Source organism: Hippocampus bargibanti, linkage group LG01 (genome assembly GCF_051943395.1).
Source record: "Hippocampus bargibanti isolate YZ-2025 linkage group LG01, ASM5194339v1, whole genome shotgun sequence".
In the NCBI taxonomy this organism is placed as follows: Eukaryota; Metazoa; Chordata; class Actinopteri; order Syngnathiformes; family Syngnathidae; genus Hippocampus; species Hippocampus bargibanti.
This window is the reverse complement of record NC_142734.1, coordinates 34,113,890-34,134,573: the sequence shown is the minus strand read 5'-3', so window position 1 is coordinate 34,134,573 and position 20,684 is coordinate 34,113,890. Positions and strand designations below refer to the sequence as shown.

General features: G+C 40.7%; 1 protein-coding gene across 2 annotated transcripts in view; it reads left to right on the top strand.

Moving 5' to 3' along the window:
• The window catches only part of LOC148904006 (MICOS complex subunit mic25a-like), a 35,203-nt gene extending 31,343 nt beyond the window's left edge, over window positions 1-3,860 (top strand). For both annotated transcript variants that reach the window (XM_089012621.1, XM_089012613.1), the window contains one exon: window positions 2,370-3,860. The gene's annotated coding sequence lies outside the window, so the exon portion shown is untranslated. The remainder of the gene's footprint in view (window positions 1-2,369) is intronic.
• The last annotated feature ends 16,824 nt before the right edge of the window (window positions 3,861-20,684 follow it).

The window sequence follows — 20,684 nt, the reverse complement described above, 5'->3', positions numbered from 1 at the left end:
GACCGAGCGCATTTCACTCAAGTGGCGACGTTTGGTTTTAGTTTGCCCAGGTTGTCGTAATTGGTTTGCGGTGTCAAGTGAGGCTGGTGCTACTCATTTGCGAAAGGACGTCCGGGCGTTTCTTAATGAAAGAATTCAACGCGGCCTTGGGTGGCAGAGGCCAGACGTACGGATGTTGCTATGGTAACGGTGTCAAGTGAGTGCTGCGGCGAGAGAGACGAAGATGATGTTGCGCGCATTCAAATGCATCCCTCGCTTTCATATGCATTTACCACTGCGGTAACTTACGGTGGCGATGTTGCTTTAATTTGTTTGATTTTTCCAGACCGAACCCTTCAAGAGACACGGATTTGAAAACATTGCTTCTGTTCCCACTGAATGCTCGGTGTGAATTGCTTTCAATCCCTTGATGTGTTCAGGGTGCGATTTATCTTTTTGCCTGATGTCAGCCGCCAAATCTCCACCTCCCAACAAAACCCAAACATGACAACTGGTGAAAATCTTTGGGTAAGACGATAAAGCAACTTGTGAAATTTTGAAACTTGGTGAAGGACAGTTTGATACAGTTGCAACAGGTACCCAGGATCAAACCACCTGTGTGTCTGTGTCTGTCTGTCTCTGTCTCTCTGTCGCTCTCTGTCTGTCTGTCTCTCTCTCGCTCTATCTCGCTCTCTCCCTGTCGCTCTCCCTCTCTCCTCTCCCTCACTATCTATTCATTTATTTATGTATGTGTTATTCATTTATTCATCTGTTCATTTACGCCATCATTTATTTAATATATTCATCGATGTATTTGTTTATTTGCTTACTTGTTTAAGTGAAGGCTCGGTTGGATGTGAACATATTTTTACACGAGGATGCAGACTTGATTTAAAATACACCTTTGTATTGCAATGTCATCCTTGAATTTCATATATATATTACTGATTCATGTATATATTTTTTTTGGTGCAGCTTGTCCACATTCATGTCTCACGTGAGCTTCAACAAGAACAGCAGTTACAAACGTGGACATCTTATCGTGTTATCAGGTTATATAGATTGTCATCATTAATGCGTGAAAGGGTTAAACAAATCCAAAGCTCTCTTTTCGATCCATTACGCCAGTCATGCCCTGCCCATTTTGTGTGTGTGTGTGCGCGTGTGTGTGTGCACGCGCTCTCTACAGAAAAAGTCGCACACTCTCTTCATTCCGTCACCCTGATTAAAGACTTCCACCTCTCTAATGTCATTAGAAGGGATGAGAAAAAGAGAGGTGTTTTAGGGAATGGACAGTCTGCTTAACCCCTACCGTCGTGCAACCCGAGTGCAATTTAATCCCTGTGTCGGAGGCCGGATTAGTGCTCATCTTTTTTTTTTATCACCACTGGCTCTTTTCTCTGGACCTTTCTGCTTTTTTTTCTTAGCCCCTCACCCCCACCTCCCTCCTTTCATCATCCGATCTTATTTCTGTAATGCTTCTCCTGGTACTCAGTGGCCTAATGCTCTATAATTTGGAGGTTTCTCTTCATGTGTCATTATTCTTTCTTCAGGACAGTAGAAACTCTTTATTGTGAAGGTATCTGTAAAGATGAAATTATGCTGCTGTCCTGAAAAAGCCTGAGGGTGGGTTGGTTGGATGGAACAGACCTTTTCCATGCCCTCAGATTGTCGGTATAAAAGGACAATTGAATTCAGAATATTATAACGTCATGGGATATGCCACATACAGAAAAAAAAATCTTCACTCTAACCTTTCCGTGCACCAATAATGAAAACCTGATTACATGGTAAAATGTCCATTGTAGTGACTTGAAAATCTACAGGGTTGACATTTGCTTACTAAAAACAATCGATCAGATTAGGTAAACATTATTTTAGCCTCACTAGAGAGTGCTGCCCACTGATTTGGCTGGCGTCTGTGCTTTAAACTCATTGGTCAATGCTCTCAATTACCATACCGGACTCTGTACTTGTGTTGGTGATTAGTTGACTAGCGAAATAATCATTGCTGGAGGCCCTCGAGCCTTGTCACATAATCCAAAATTAACTTGGACTGGAGAAGAGGTTCGAAACTCTCGCTCTTTGACCGTGATGTTGCCGATCAATACAAGGCGAGCCTTGTCCTTTGGTTAATGAGGGTATAAAAATGCATCAGGAGAGGTCAAACCAGATACGCTAGTTGAAGGAGCTGCTGTCCACGTCTCGCCGCTTCACGGACATGCCTCAGAAATTCCTCTCCATTTTGTTTTGATAAATTATGACAGTTGGTGCAGATTTCATATTTTTCAAGGCAACACTATTCACATCTGACACCTTGCTATGGAGGCTAACAAATGCTCAATGTCAACAACTCTTTGAAATGTCCATCATCATGTGTTTGGTTCCAGTGGGCCTGACCACATCCTTGATTCGGGCAATATTTCTGGAGAGTGAGCGACCCGGCGTGCACTTCATGTCTTCACGCCATTGTGTGTTGGGAAAACACACACCGTGGGTTTGATGTTGAAGATATTGACGAGCTCGGAGGATGCTCCCGGTCGACTTTGACATCCATCTTTGAGGCGACCGCTAGAGCGCTAAATCGTCCTTCTTCCCAGAAGGAAAAAACATCAATGAAGGCGACTCCTCAGAGACAAGAAAAAAAAGGTGAAACACAAAGTGAAAAAATCGGGATGGCGAAAAGTGGAAATTGTATCTACAACTGTTTTGATTGATATTTCTTCCTTTTAACGGGAGGGTAAACATGTCACATGTAGCTAGCATCACTGCGGGACAAGCTACGTTACAAAGGCTTCACATGAAACACATTCCCACCTGTGGAAAGAGCATGTCCACGATTGAAAGTAATGTCTTGTTTTATATCGCAGGACTTATTTGTGTTCATTTTGAACTGGCGGGCAGAAACTGCCTTTATTCTGTTATTTAATTCCCACATGAGTTTATACTTTACCAGTTATGGATCAATCATAATAGCAGAGGTACAACGTAGTATGAGTTTGCCTTTTTCAAAAACTGCAATAATGCTGAAATGCACACCTGAGAACTCATAAAAGGGTTTTCAAAATGGCGCCCGAGTAGCTAGCAGTCATCAAATGCTCTCACGAGCCGTGCTTTTTTTGTTTTTGTGTTTTCTTATGTCACTTTGTGTTGTTGGGTTCTGTGTGGAATGAATACAGATTGTTTTTCAGCATTTTGGGCCATGTCATTCATCAAGAAGGAAACTTTGCCAAGCGAATATGCCAGCGCCGTTTTTGATTGGGAGCGATGTCAGTGATTGACTGTCATCGCTGAACAACTCTGGGGCGATTCTGCTTTTTTGCGCCTGTAATGGACAGCAGTTTAACAGCCCCGCTTTGTTCAGTGGAAAGGTCGGTGCTGTTGGACAGTCTGTGACTGGATGTATGCATGGCTTGAGGAGCCCGCCATGAGAAGAAAGGAGCGTCAGCACAGAGCACCGATGCATATGTGAAAATGTCGCGGCTTGGAATTGAAGCGGATTGACGTGGGCCAATGGATGCTACAGCTTCGTGTTTGCTTTCAACATTAGGTTGTAGCTGACGTGCATATTCCACCATGACGTCCCTGATCCACTGTTGAAAGGGATGTTTTGATCCTCTCCTCTTTTATCTAGAACTGCTGCATACAACAATGGGGGTGCCGAAAGTACTGACGATTGAATGACTATGTCTTTGTGTTGTCATATCATTTAGTTTTTTGTTCTTTTGACTTCAAGATGGCGCCACGAGAGTGGCTACCTTTTCAGCACCTCGTGTATTTTGTTTTTCTACTTCTTCCTTTCCATTCCTCTTTCATAACTTTGCTGCTGTTAATTGAAAATGTATCCACTTGTGAAACTAATAAAGGCTAATCCAATCCAATCATCTCTGATCTGCTTAGTATTGACCAATGTAAACTATGAAGCAGTGCCCACATCCCCCACCCCTCTGTGGCTACAATCACATTTTGTTTTATTCGTTGTTTTTTTTTTTGACACGTTGACAGGGAACTATGCAAATATGATTTCAGGGGAACAGAAGTTATTTTGTTATGTTCTGCTGTGCTCGATATGACGAATGCAGGGTAGGAGTAACTCTTCTCACATCCGCCTCATAATTTGGAGGTCCGGGGTTTGAATCTCAATTCCAGGCCATGTGATCTGCATGCTAGTGAGTCACATTGACACTAATGAGGACGAACACAGTAGGGAGCCAGAGTACGGAAATAACAACACCTTCCCACAGCCCAGTTGGAGGCAGTGTAAGAGAACGTTTCATTTACGGATATTTGCATGTTCATGGTCTTGTGATTGCAACATCAGCTTAAGTTCTTGTGGAGCGCACAACGCACTTTGCTAAATGCTGAGATTACGTTTTGAAATGGATGCTAAATTATTCAGGTGTGTAAATGCTATTGCTTTGTAGTTTATTTTCACGTATTTGCCAATGCGCATTTTGCTTGTGGTTGATAGCAACAAGACACATACATTATTCTGCGTAACATCTACTTATATTAATCAACTTTATAATACCATGTATCATGAAAAAAAATATATATATTTTAGACATTTTGTATTTCAACAAGCCTTCTGGGCCACATTATTAGAGGATTAGTTGAATATAGCCACTGTTCACCTGCAAATAAAAATGCATTATTAACAATGAGCCAGGGGCAAAACATCAATTTATTTTCGAGCAGCCAGTCTGAGGCTGAAACTGCCCCCTGGACATCATTATTTACCCAACCATAGCAACACTACATTTTTTTATCCAGCTCCATCCACAGGTTCGGAGCCAAACTCAACTTAATGATGCATGGCACAAGTCCTAGTTTGCCTCCCACAACGGTCCAGCGATTGACACGCACACACTTGACACCGAGAGGAGGAACATTCCCGCATGTCGTCCTCCAACGAGCAGAGACTGCATGCAAATATGAGAAAGTGCAGATTATTTATTTATGTATTTATTCTTGAAGGCAGATGCAAATTCTGTGACCACCATAGTGCTAAGTGGTAGTAATGATAATCATATATATACATATATAGACAATGGAAGTGGACTATCAAATTGAACACAATGGGTTTCAGTGGACTTCATGATATGTTCCGAAGTCAACTTCATGTGCCATGAAAAAACCCAAACTGCAGCAATCAAAAAGGTCATCAAAATATTAGCGAACACATGAATGTATTTTAGTACAGAAGAGGATTAGGGCCATTGACGAAAAAAAAAGGTTTGGCAATATTCTCACTTTATTCTAAGAATTCTGACTATAAAGTCAGAATTCTGAGTTTAAAGTGAAATTTCTGACTTTATACTCAGAATTCTGATTTCAAAGTGACTTTATTGTCAGAATTCTGATTTTAAAGTGAGAATTCGGACTTTACTCAGAATTCTGATTTTAAAGTGAGAATTCGGACTTTATTGTTGTCCGAATTGTATTCCGAAAATATTGTTGAAAATTCTGATTTATAAAGTCAGAATTCTCACATTAATTCTGTGACTAATTCTGAGAATAACGTCAGAATTCGGACTTTACGTATTTTCAGAATTCTGACTTTAAAGAATTCTGACTTAAACTTTAAAGTCAGAATTCTGAGAATAAAGTCAGAATTCTCACTTTAATTCTGAGAATAATTCTGAGAATAAAGTCAGAATTCTCACTTTATTCTCAGAATTCTGACTTAAACTTCAAAGTCTGACTTTATTCTCGGAATTCTGACTTAATCTTTAGTCAGAATTCTTAGAATAAAATCACAATTCTGACTTTAATATCCGAATTCTGACAATAAAGTCAGAATTCTCACTCTAAAATCAGAATTCTTAAAATAAAGTCAGAATTCTGAGAATAAAGTGAACATCTTGCCAACCTTATTTATTTTTCTTCAATTGCCCTAATCCTCTTCCGTATCTTTGAGATATGACAGGTCTTAGTAGAAAACAATAGAGGGCAGTCTTGCACTCACTCTCACCTCTAAGGAGAAAATGTGCATTGAAGAAAGCATTATTCTCGATTTCATGTCAGAGTCCAACCCTAAAAAATAGATAGGAAAAAAAAATCCCTCAGTATACCCATAAGCAACCTGATAACCGCACACCTGCCACTTAAGTCTGCACGCGTATACAACACAGTACACACATGGATGGTTCCGTGGAAGACTGTGCTTTCAACTCCCATCCGGCTATTAAAGTGAACCCTGAGTCCCCAAACCAAGTAACAACTAATGGAGCCTTGATTGGCAGGTAGAGACATGGAGGCCATCACAGTGACTCACTCAACCTGTGTGTGTGTGTGTGTGTGTGTGTGAGTGCGCTTGTGTTTGTGTCTCTATCTATCAGTGACTGTGGTAAAAGTAGGAGAGGGGACAAAATGAGGAGCGGCAGACAAACTGTGAACAAGATTGTTCATTATCGTAACACTGAATGTGTCATCCACATCTGTGCTAATTAACTGTATTCAAAAGAAGGTGCAATCACTAACAATGGGTCTATTTATAGCTGTTGGACTGCCGCAAATTACTTTAGGGACTGATTTGTCAAAACACAAAGTATGCAGCTTTAAGCATCTGCCCTAATCGATGACGTCACAACAGGTGAAAAGGGGGCGGAAAAAAAAGTTGTTGTAGCCACAGGAAAGAGGTCGGCTGCTTTTTGGATCACTGATGATTCACTGGATGACATTTAAACCAAAGTTGACTAGAAGGAAAACAAAAGGATTTGTGATGCATTGACCTCAAGAAAGGTCACGAAAAAGAATCGTTAGGGTTGCTCATGTTTGATGCGAGATCACAGTTGCTATCTTGTAAATTGTTCATATTTCTCATCGACGATGACAATCGTAAACTCCACAATGGGGATTGACATGTCATGCTACTTACAAAGGATGATGCTCCCCCCACTACGCCTAAAAATGCCATAGATAAAGCATTGCACAAGATGTCATAAGATATATCCTGGTTTCCAGCACAGGGTTAAGCATCACCCTGGTCTAAAATGAAGGCATTGTTCCGGAAAGAGAGGTGGCTTTGCGAAGAGGATTACATTTTAGTTTTGAGCTGTGGGATTCCATTCCATCTGGCTTATGGGCTGGTCACCGAGCTGCATCACTACCTTGTTATGATTGTTTCCGGGGAAGAACCGAAGGGGCCAGGGGGGGTAAGATACATCAAAATAGAAATATAAACACCGGCATAAAGGAAGTATAAACTCAAAGACAATAACTAATTAAAATAACAAATGCCTTTTTTTATTGCGAATTCATGAAGTAAGGATCATTGAATTGATGATTTTGTTTTGAACCTTAAACTCCCATGCGCATGGATGTGAGGTTGTTTTAATGTCTGCTGGCTCAAACGGGTTATGGTCTTCATCTGCTGGTTGCACAGACGCATCAATTGCCTCAAGATAAAATTCATCAGCAATAAAGTCCACAAGACTGATAACCCATTATTATGCCCGTCCCTTTTTTAAAGCCAGAAGTGGCGGTTTGTCTTTAAATTAAATACAATACACAAAAAAAACACAGCATTTTCCGGAATATAAGGCTTGCCGGATTATAAAACGCACCCTCAATGAATGATGTATTCTCAAACATTTTCCATATATAAGGCGCACCGGACTATAAGGCATGCCTTCAAGGAATGAAAAAAAAATCCAATTATAATATACAGTAAAGTCTCGTTATATCGATATCGGATATATCGATAGTCCCGGTTATATCGATACTATTTCTATGCACGCACGGAGAAAATTACATGCAAACAGGGTCGGATATATCGATAGTCCCGGTTATATCGATACTATTTCTATGCACGCACGGAGAAAATTACATGCAAACAGGGTCGGATATATCGATAGTCCCGGTTATATCGATATTTTTTCGGACTCCCTTGAATATCGATATAACGAGACTTTACTGTATACAGTAAAGTCTCGTTATATCGATATGGGTTATATCGATAGTACTGCTTATTACGATACTATTTCTATGAACGCAAGGAGAAAATTTACATGCCGCAGGATCGGATATATCGATAGTACGGTTATATCGATATTTTTTCCGACTCCCGAGAATATCGATGTAACGAGACTTTACTGTAAATAGATATAAGATACACCGCATTATAAGGTGCTACAGTGGAGAATGGGGTTACGTACGACTTCTTCTACATGGGGGAATGGAGTCGGCGGCTGCTGACAGTTGTTGCGAGACCTGTTGTGGCTCAATATTACTTCACATATACGGTGCACCTGCGTATAAGGCATAGGGTTATCTTTTGAAGAAAATTAAGGCTTTTGGGTGCGCCTTGTGCACCGGACTATACAGTATTTTGTTTTGCATCACATTTTGAGGATCACATTCCGATACATTTTTGTTAACTGGATGACAGGGCAGCTATAATTCAAGGAGAGCTGGACAAAATGTCACCTTAGTGGACATCACCAGGGTGATAAATCAGTAAACACAAAAATAGCACAAACGCTTGTGTCAAGTCACAGCTTGAATCCACGCGAGCAGTGGGCAGTCTTCCTAAAATACATGCTGAAATAATTCCAGAATTGTCACACTGTCAAAAGATACTGGGGTATCTGACAGGCGTTTGAATGGCTGAGCGGTTGGCCGGTCGGCTCGAGTGCTGCTTTATTCATCGTCTTCCTTCTCCAACCTGTCAGCGGTTTGACTGGGGCTGCTTCAGGTACTGTACTCTGCTGTTGCGCCATGCACGTTCCAGCCATTCAGGCTGAAAACACAAGCTGGCATTTTCCTGGAGCTGGATGGGAGACGGAGCTCTTCCCACTTTTGACAGAGAGCCTCACTGCCTTACTGAGCACACAAGCAGTGGCCGGAAAAATGGTCAGGGATGAACGATGCTTCTGAAACAGTCCTTTGCCTCAACTTTTGCAATGAAAACGTTCATTGTCCACACAAATAATGTAACATTTTGGAATCAAGTAAAAATGGATTTCAGTATGGCCTGGAAGACTCTTTAGTTACTACTACGATCATTAAAAACAATAGATTTGTACTACCTGTGGAAATGTGGCAACCCAGAATATCATTAAAATAGTGAACAGACAATCAAAATGCTGTATTTTCGGCACTATAAGGCACTCTGGATTGTACGATGCACCTTCAATGACTCGCCCATTTTATCATTTTATATACAGAATGCACTACATTTTACGGCGCATAGAAGAGAAGCTACAAAAATGTCTGCGGTTGCATTATGCACCCACTCGATTGAACGACGCTAAAGGGAATACAATACAATATAATGTAATACATTACAATAGAGTACAATGAAATGTAAATTTCTCCACTGCGAGACTAATAAAGGCAAATCCAATCCAATCCAATACAGCTTTAAAGCCATGGACTTGAAACATAGAAAAATGACATTACAATAAAACAAAAGTCCAAAGTTACAAAGACCTGCGTTTATTGAACAAGTAACAATGTTTTTGGTATTTTTGTTTCATAATGACCGTGCAAAGCTTATAGTGTTTGTCTGTGTGTGTGTTGGCGAAAGCATATGTCAAGTAGTGTCAGGCAGAACCGTTTTAGGTGACAGTTGGGGCCTGCTAATGATCACCACTAGATGCATAGGCACAGAAACAAGGAAATAGCTCAATGGGAAATGGAGATTGCGACGGTCAATATAAGGTGCATCGGATTTTTGGTTGCGACTTTTGGGAAAATTGAATGCTTTTAAGTGTGCCTTATAGTACAGATAATATCATACCTGTCCATTGTATTCAAACTCGTATTTTGACACTGTCAAATCTATCACAAAGCAACCCAATTATACTTGTCCGTAAAATGACAGCTAATCTGGAGCACATGAATTGGGCAATGCATGTCAGCGTGCTATTTTATGTCCGTGAATAATGCAAATACATTTGCTTGTGAGACTGAGGAATGCAAAGAATGGAGCAATCTACATGGAACTGTAAAATATTGACGCAAGGACCCACATTTCCAGGTGGTGATACTTGATGGCCTTTACATTGAAGTTCAACAGTGACATTTTCCAGGATCAACGCAACAAAGAACAAGGGCAATGGCCACCCCCCAGGGCAATTTCCACCCACATTGAACAAGGCTTGAGATAAAGCTTTGAGCTCTCTGTTTTTGTGAACAGAAAAATACTTAATCCTTGATACAGATTTTGTTCTTTGTCATGGAAAGAGTTAGATGAAAAAATGATAAATGTCGACTTGCTTTTATCGTATCCTCTGGAATCAACTCAATCTTCCAACAAGTTATTTAGCTTCCCACCAAATCCGCTTTTTTGCCACCTTCATGTTCATCTTCTCTTCAGCCAAATATCCTCACCTCACCCTCAAGTTTTCTCAAACTTTTAACTTCCTGTCGTCTCTCCCACATTCTTTCGAACATGGTCCCTCTCTCTCGATCTCTCTTTCTTTCTCTCTTGTGTTAATCGCGGCTTCTTCTTCTCGCCATGGGGAAAATCTCCATCATAACTCTTCTCTTCATCTGGAATTAATGCAGAGTGTCGCTGGGAGAATCGAAGGATGGTTATTGTGGGTGTACTCCTGTGTGGCCAATGAGGGGCAAATGCTACCCGTGTCCTGGCTTGCTGAAATTACAGTCCTGTTAAAACACGAAAGAATTTCTGCGGTACGGTGGTCACAAGCAAGAGGCCTCACTGTTCAATGTCGTGGATTACTATTGCGGTACATGAAAAATATTTCAGTGTACCGGACAACTTTTCAACGCCGGAAATCTATAGGACAGTGTCAATTTCGTTTTGGGTCTAAAAGCAAACAATGCAGATGTGCCTTCAAACAGGTTTTAAGGTGAGTGACACAAAGGTTTTGATCTCCACTTCCGTTTCGATTTGTTCTCAGTAATAGCGTCTGGATACCATAACAGAGGCATCAAACAGATTTGTAGAGGCGTAGGAGATAAGGGAAGTAACCTGGGACGAGGCTATGCTATTTAATGAATGCTTGAAAACAAATAGAAGTATCTTAAATTGACTTTGATATGTACTGGGAGCAAGTGAAGGGAGGCCAGAATTAGTTATACTTGTTCCCTCCCACAAGCTCCAGTTAGGAGGCCAGCAGCAGCATTTTGGATCGAATTGAAATCCCTGAAGGAGGACTGGCTGACTCCATAATAAAAAGGAAGGGCTTTCTTTATCTGAGCCAGTCACTGGAGATGAAATATTCAGAAATTAACAACAGTATTAATTTACTGATCTAATTACAAATCGTTCTCCTATTTAAACATCTCATGCGCCCTGAAACCGGACAATATGCTCACTGTGGTAGCCGCTGCCCTTGAAGGTTCGAGGTCAAACGGGGTAGAACGTACAAGGTCCACCTGGACCAAAGACCATAACTTCTTTGTTGTTTTTGGGACATTGTTTTGGTTCTTCTTCCTCTCCATTTCTAATTGTGGCTGATCTTCATTGGTTGAGTTGCGTTTGGAGTCGTAGTGGTTTTCAACCACAACAACACATGCATGTTCTTCCTGAGATTTCAAATCGAACAACTTTGGTCGTTCCACTGTACGACTTGCTCATTTCCTTAGGTCCCAATCGTCATTTGCGTCCATCATACTCCTTCCCCGCCTACCACCGAGCATACTTCCATCTTCCCCTCATCTTGCTCATGTGGAAAAAGGGCAAGCCTGTCACAGCGCTTTAGCCACAATGCATTGTTTTCTCCGAGGCGCAGGCTGGGTCAGCTGACCCTGACGCTGCATTCACTGTCAGGAGGAAACCTCCTCAAACAAAGATCTAACAGTAGGCGACATGATAGTGTTGGAAAGGTCTGAATTTTTGTTCATCTTTTCATACGCAAACTACAATCACTCAAAAATGTAGAGACACAAACGTTCGGTAGCTGCTAAATAGTTCTTTTATTCTCATATTTAGTAACTGTGTGTCCAAACAGATCCAAGGCTGCCCACACACAAAAAGAAAAAAAAGAGTGCTAAAAGATAAAAGAAAGTCTACAAATGGCTTGTGCGGGTTATTTGAGGAGCCTGATTGATGGGATATTTTTACCTTGCAGTCTACACTCTACCTTTGAACTATCAATAAAGTTGAAACGAGTCCAAATTTCACCGTGTTTTCTATCAATTTTCCCACCCTGTCGTCTGCCATCTATTTTAATTTGCAGCTCTGTGTTTCTGTAACACCCCCCCCCCCCCTTCACTGCTGCGTTCTTGACCAATCACATGCGGCTTTAACTGGGGTTGGGGAATAGAGGACAAAAAAAGTCTGCTGCTATTTCCTTATTTGGAGAACGGGCTCATTCGCGAACGACACATCACTCACTGTTGTGCTCTGTGTGTATCCCGAAAAATAGTTCGTAAGATTAAATTATTGTGAATTTCACGTTCGTAGGCGGAAAAGTTCGTTAGCCAAGGTATCATTGTATATACATTTATGTATTTATACACTTATTCATCAGTTTATTTATTTATCTACGTGTTTGTTTTTTTGTTTGTTTTTATTTATTTATGTATTTATTTATTTGTTTGGTTGTTTATTGCATCTTAACTTTATGCTTTTAAAAACAAGACGGCAAGTGTAACTGTTCAGTTTTCATATGATCCAAGTGCAGCGGGCCTCAGAGCAAATCAAGCTTGTCCTTGTTAAATTGCATAAGAAGCTGAACTGCCTTTCGGCTAAATTAAGTCCCTCTGTTACGCTGCAGTTGACTGACCCAATCCTTCCTCGCCTTGTTCACACTCAAATCCTCTGACTTTCTTTCTGTACCCTCCTGAAGGCACTTTCTAGTCTTTTCCACTCCCTTCTGGAACAATATATACTCGCAACAAGCCAAGCAGGGGCTGTCTTGGCCCGCCTGCTTGCCGTGATAGTAAGGGCTTTAAGAAAAACACAGTTTGAGAAATGCGAATTGAATTACATACTTGGACGCGTCGACACTACATGTGGTTCTCTTTAATAAAGACAGGAGAGCAAGCGAGCGAGCAAGCGCAGCCACTCGGCCAGCGGAAGATATGCTCAGGCTTTTCTCATTGCCGCTTCCATATTTACTTGCTTAAGCTCAGCTGTGTGCTTTTTGTTCCGTGGACGTAGGCGGGGCTTGTCAATGTGGGGCAATTCCCCACCTTTTCGAGATAACACTGACTGTTCAACCGATTCCAAAAATGTCTCTCTCATTTATTTCCCCCATTCCCTGTCTGATACCCTCACGGTCATCTTAAAAATTTCGAAAAATGACTTAAAAATGACGACAGCTTTTACAAGCACACTTTGAAAAGTTAGCTCGAAGACCAAATGGACTGAGCCCAATTTCCATTGAAGCTCATTTCCATTGCCATACGTACGCAGTGGCGGGTCATGCATGTCACTCCGAGGCCTTCAGTAGTGCGACGTCTAAATCAATCAGCTGCAAGTGTGGTGTGATATGACTATACATCCACGAGAGGATGTCGTTTGCCAGGAAGTAACTTGTGACTTGGAGAAACTTAAAAAATACTGTCATTATACTGTGGGAATTTTTACTATGAACGTGTGGATTCATGACAAGATCATAAAATTGCAACATTATTTGCTATTTTTGCTAGCTTCGGAGCTGTCCAGCCCTAATGATGTCCATCTATTCTTGAAAACTCCGTCTGGAAAATGGCTTTAGCAGTATATCTGCAACCAAATCCATTTATTCTCCTCCTTCAGCAATTGTGGGTTGACAAAACCGATACGAAATCAACACAATAATATATTTGTTGATGCAGCTCGTTACAGATACAGTGCGTGAGCTCTGGCCAGTATGCTCTTATCACTAGCGGCTAGTGATACTATGATTGGCTTGCGACTAGCCAATCATGTGACTGGGCAATCATAGTTCGCAAAACCTCCGAAAACCTTTCCAGCGGCTCCAAGCAGGCCTTGGGTTGCCAACTTAAATTCTGATTGGTTAAAGCATTGTGAAGGCGTACAGGTAGATTTCTGACACTGGTAACAAATGATGGCTGAAATGTGATTGGTTAAATGCTTAGATATGATAAGGCACGTCTGGAAGCAGCACAACAGAGGAAAAGCAAAGAAAGGAAGCTGAAAGATAATTTGGAATTATTTAGTAAGAATTCATGGACAAAATATAATTAAAATCAGTTTGATTGTGATATTTTTTAGGCCAGCAGTAAAAAAAAAAAGCTGACATTACAAGAATTTAATAGAACTTACAATTCCAAAATTGGTGGAGATAGAGAGAGACGGGGGAAAGGAAAGAGCTGTTCACCAATGGGTTGTTCCAAACAGGTGTTTAATGAGCAGTCTTCAAAACTCTACCAGTTATTTAGAACGTGTTGAAACCATAATTGAATGATTCTTTGCCAAAACCAAGAAAATCTATCAACCCTAACATTAAATCACTCGTATTTTCAAATCAGTATAGATCAATCATGTATTTCAAATCATTATATCCTGTTTTTAATTGAACACAACTTATCAGGATCGGATTCGTCCACACTAAGCGATTCATTTTGTTTGACTGCTCATGAAGTGAATTTTCGTCAAAAAGAACTTGAACGTTTTCCCTGCTCATGACAGAGACACCCAAAAAGCGATTTTGAAAGATAGAGCAAGCGGCAGGTGTCTACAAATTGCAAATGCTCCACTCGCAGCTTTGACTGACAGAGCAATCATCTTGCTGGCGCATCTTGAGGCGACGCCTGGCTGACTGTTGTTAATTGAAATGTAATTGGAGGAGAGTGTGTTGCCGGGACGGCCGTGATCCGCACATCTTATCCACGTCAGAGCAATTAATAACTCATTCACTCCTCTACTTGTCTCTCTACTTCCATCTGTATTGATATTTCCGGTGGGCATATAGAATTAGAACGGAGGAAGAACTAATGGAAAAGGGATTATTTCCCCAAAAAATAGCTTGGGGCAAAAAGCGTACTAGTGGGAAAAAATATTCATTCCTCTGGGGAGATTTTGTGAAATTGTATTGGTAGAAATCAAATGGTGCTTTGTCTCTCGTTTAGTGAAGAAATAAGCTTTAGCATTTCCTTCATATAAATACCTGTTAGCTTATACGTCGCCCACTTTGTAAAGGATTTACACTGCCACATACCAATCATTATCAAATGGTAGTCTATATAAAACAGAACTACCATATTTTCCGCACTATAAGACGCACCTAAAATCATTCAATTTTCTCCAAGGCTGATCGTGTGCCTTCTACAATTTTGTAGGCCGACCAGTTAATTTCTTACACTCAATGCTTTTCTTTGTAACGATTCCTCGCTTGAAGTCTCCCACCTCCATCACATCTGCTGTTTTTTATCTCTCCTTTCTCTTTGATTATGTTTACCTGTCATTCCTTCCTCCCTTCATTCCTCCTTCTTTTTTCAATCAATCTTTTTTCATCTATCCCGTCTTATCTGAAAATGGGTAACGAGGAGTCGCTGGAGCCTATCCCAGTTGACTTCGAGATAGAAGGCAGACCACACCTGGGACTGGCCGCCAGCCGGTCGCAGGGCAACATATCGAGATGAACAACCCACCCACCAGTCAGGTGAGTGTACCACTGCACCATCAGCGACTTCTGCTTTGCATAAAATCCCCAATTTTCTCTTTCTCAGTGTGTCCATGTATTCTATCTCTGTCACCAACACTCCGCGCCTCCGAATCACCCTCTGTCCTTCCCTCCATCACAGGGTCTTGCCAGGTATTTATGCCTCCTTGATGCATGCTATTACAACATCCCCATTACAGCATCACTTTGCATTTAGATAACCATCGCCTTGCCACCCCAAAATTGGTACAGAGCAAGTGAAGGGAGGAACGAAGGGGGGAGGTTAGAGAAAGAGAGAACACAAGTCAGAAAGAATGAGAGAAAAAAGAAAAAAGGGAGACGAAGGGGAGCAGATAGAGGAGGTATCAAAGTTCATCCGAATCCTTTCCCAAGAAATAATTGCAGATGCTGAGCCTTGACACGCAAGAACATTTCAGTGGAAATACAAACCAGCTATTTCGATACAGGCAATTATGATCAACCGTGTCTTTTAAAAATATTTTTTCCCAGCTATTCCCCTAAAATAGTAGCTTCCCCTCAAATAAATTCTCAAGTGGGTGACAGGTGCGACACTGACGTGAACAAAAATACAGTGAGACCTCAACTTATGAACTTAATTGGTTCCCAGACAGAGTGTGTAAGGCGAAAAGTGTGTATCTAAAAAAAAAATCCCATAGGAAACCATTAAAATGGGAATAATCCGTTTCCGGGTTTCCATAAAATATACTTTTCAACTAAATAAGCCTTAAAACTACACACAACATACCTTATTCTACATATAATAAATGTGCTATTGTATTGTAATAAAAGAAATACACTGCATTGTATCATAAAGTCACTTTATTTACATTGGTGATGGTCATTTATGGCTTGATGTAATGGCGTTGGAGGTCGAAGGTCAAAGGGAATTGCTGTTTGGAAAGAGAGGCACATTACATGAGGACTGTAATTAAAGAAATAAACTGTGCTGTAAAATAAAGTTTTATTTACCTTTTTGATGGTCGTTGATGGCTTATGGAAGGAGAGTCACCTTTCATAAGGACTGTTGGTAACTTAACCTCTGGTGCTGTTCGCTTGTGTGCTTCCGCCGAAGATCACTCCGCCAGCCGTGGTGGGTGTGTATTATGAAAATAGTGCTTATTATAAGGTTTAATTTTCAGAAATTTGACGTTTGTAAGACGAAAAGTTTGTAAGATAAGGTGTTTGTAAGTTGAGGTCTCACTGTATATATATACGTCATGATAATGATCTAATGTGTTGCTTCCACAACGCAGTGTATTTGCTGCACTGGAGTGGAAATGTTTTCATTCTAGCTAAACAACAATCTTATGTTGCAAAAGTAAGTGATATTCTCTCAAAACTGCTCTTTCTTTTCTACGGTTTATCTGATGTCAAATATTGGGTTACGATATTCAACGGTGTATATGAAATAGTCGCGCAATTCCTTAGTAGTCCAGTTGAATGAATAAACACTAGATGTTAAACTTTAGGATGACATCTGTGATATTTTTAATTTCTTTTTGGTTGTTGAAGCACATCTGCTTAGCTCTTTGCCACCTAGCTAGCGCTTCGTCCACCTGTCGTATCGGCTCTTGCATCAAAGTGTCCAAACTCCCATCTTATTCCCAGACATGGTCTAATGTTTACAAGTGGTGTGCTTGATCATAATGTAATATGTAGACTGCATATACATACGTCACATTGAAACAGGGGTGCGAAATATTTCTCTGTGACGATACACAGGCAATATCTTCTGTTTTTATTGTGTTTTTACTTGAATCAGAAAATTCTGATTCAATATGTTTATTATTATAATATTGTTTTTAACAGCCAGTAATAAAGAGACAGTGAGATAAAGCACACACATTTCGTTCGGTATTCGTAAATTCACCTTTTGAAATATTTCGTTTAAAGTTTTCCCTTAATTTGATAAGATTTTAGTTTGCTGTTTTGTGTAAAATATTTGCCATTTTGAACCGTTTTGTTCAAGTTTATTGTAGTTTGCTTGACGTGCTTTCAGGTGTTGTTGCTCCGTTGTTTTTATGAACATTAATAAACACCCTACCTACAAACATTCACGCTTATACTTAAACACACACGTGTTCAAAAGGCAAACGCCCACAGCTTGCTGTCGAATTAGGAGCTTTCCCCTGTGGATCATTAAGGGCCGAGCTGTAATTACGTAAGCATCAAGCGGACATGCTAGCGGAGATCTTGAAAGAAGTCAGGTCTTTCATGCGTATATGTTCGTGCGCTCACTAACCTCTGTTATATGTGTGAGAAAGATCGAGCAGGGACAAAGAAAGAGCTCAGACAACCGGTTGTCCTTTAAGCTGCGACACAAAAATAACATAGTTGGATGTTTTGGTTCTCTTTCAATCATCCGCTCCTGCTTTTTATCTGTCTTACCGACATCATCGCTTTTATCAGGAACGGTGATGGGTTCAGGTCTATAATATGTACTATAATAAATAAAATACAATCACAAATAGAATGCAATGAATAAAATTAGATAAATAAATAAATAGAAATAAGAGAGAGAGCTACACAGAAAATGTAATTTTAAATAGGTGGGTTTTGAGATAGGACTTGAAGGTGGGAAGAGAATCAATGTTACGAATGTTGGGAGGAAGTGAGTTCCAAAGTTTGGGGGCAGAGCAGCTGAAGGCTCTGTCACCCATCGTGCTGAGACGGGAAACCTGTAATCATCACATGATCAAACTCAAAAACAGTGTGGCCGGTTGTGATGTCATTTTCAATCGACAGCAAGTGACAAAATGGCCACCCAACATGAGATGGATAAAAACAGGTGGATTTTGCTGCTTAAGTCGCATTCCGCTGGCGCAGTGTTAATCACAATGCCCTGTTTAGACTAGTGAAATATCATTTCGGAGCTGATTTATGTTGTCCAAACCCTTTACGCAAAGCGCCGATGCGTATGTGGAACTGTCGCGGCTTGGAATTGAAGTGGATGTACATAGGATAAGAGATTTTTGTCAATGGATCTACAGTTTCGTGATTGCTTTCAAAACTTATATATGAATGACAGTCTGTTTCTTTTGCATTGTGTCACATTAAATGTGATTTGGATTTTTTATTTTATTTTATATGGTGCGAGAGTGGCACCATTTTAGAACTCTTTTTTTTCGTACTAAGATAATATATAATGTACTTACATATAAAATCCCATCATCTGCATTACGACAATTATTTGATGCGTCGCAAGTATGAATCATTTTTGTTTCTTCATTAACTCGATTCGTTTAGAGAAAATAAATTACGTATATTGAAAAGCTTTTCTTATGATGCCCCGCAGTGAATATTACAACACCGTGTTGTACCGTATTGCCTGTAGAACATACAGTATTAACAAGCCGTTATTGTACTGGGACTTCCCTTAAGGAATGAGCATGATAGAGAGTGAGCAGCAGGGCCCTAAGACTCTGACTTACTGGAACAAGCTCTTCTCTGTGTATTTTATTCTTTATTATTTTTTCGAGGGTGGAAAGGTTGGCAACGATGAGATATTACCTGCGATGTCACATGAAAAATCCCAGGCTCTGCTTCTTTAAATGATCGAAATGAAGCAACCACAAATGGCCCATGAATCCAAATCAGAAGGTTAAATGGAATTATTCTTATGATTGAAGTTTCAAGGTGCTGCTCGTAATTAATAAAACAGAGCGCATCTATCGGAGTCGTTTTCAAATGAGGCACACGGGTCACATGCTCAGTAACGTGAGCAGCAGGATATCATCCCACTTACCACATCCTATGTCTCCCCTCCCAAAATGTGGGGGAAAACTGCAAAGTCATCACTAAATTGGGCTCAGCTGTCAAGATGATATCCACACGGCGGCCTCAAAGGTCATTGCGCGATCAGGGGGGGGGGGGGGGCATAAGTTCAAGACAAATACCGCATGAAATTATTGTCATTGATTGATTTTGTGCTGGGATGCCTTGTCAAACACTTGAGTCTAAAATCATCATTCTACATCGATCGTGAAAATGCCGTTATTCAGTCTCATCCCTTATACTTCTTGTTCAAATACATATAGTCGTCATTTTCCACAAAGGATCCATAATTTACACGTGGGTATCATCTTATTGTCTGTCTACAAGTGTTGAGGCACCATTTGTGTTGAAATGCCAAAAAAAAGGTTTTGTTGTATACACATCATATCCATTCTTTCCATTGGAGGTCTGTTATTCCTGTGAAGCCAAATAAATATATAATTCCCTGATATTACATGAACTCAGCATGATTCAGCCTTGATCTTAGTTTTACTCCCGAATGCTTTCTACAATCTATGTGACTGCTTTATTTCCTGTACCGTATAGGAAATTGTCCATGTTAAGCGCTTTATTACAGCTTCAGCAGTTGTTAAAGCACTATATAAATCAATATGTACAGACGATCCCTAACTTACGAACGAGATACGTTCCAAACGGTCGTCCATATGTGCAAATCGTTCGTAAGTTGTTTAAGTGCTATACTTTGTATGGAATGTACAGTATGTTTAAGGCTTCTATACATAAAGTCAGCAGGAACAAAATCTAAAATATCAAAAATCATCAGAACAGTGTGCAGAAAACACATGCACAGCATACAATGCAATGAGTGCACTGCACAATGCTGACATCGAATGGTCGTGCCGGGAGTCCTTTTAACTGCCACTGATTGGAACGACCAACACCTGCGCAGCTGCAGGCAGGACCAACAGCGCTACGCGTTTGTCGCTAATCAGAACGTGGGCTCTGCCACTGATCGGGACGACCAGCACCTGTGCAGGTGCAGGCGGGGCCGACAGCGCCACCCGTTGGTCGCCAACCAGATCATGACAAAAGACACCTGTGATCGCCTCCAGCTCACCTGCGACTGCGGGACAAGCACCGTGGAAAATAAACGGATGAGTGATTTATATTCAAACCATCCATTTTTAATGCCAAATATAAATCGAAATCAGAATATATAAATTGGACGAGTCAAATGCTTCCACTTTGAGGCAACATGGAGATGGGCGATTGATCATTCGCTGTAACACAATTTTGCCACTACGGGGTGCCCTTCTCTCTCTGTCTCGTACTCTCTAGTGTTTCTCGCCTCGCTCTCTCTCTTTCTCTCCCGCTCTCTCTTTATTTCTCTGTTCGTCTCGCACTGGATTATTGAATGTG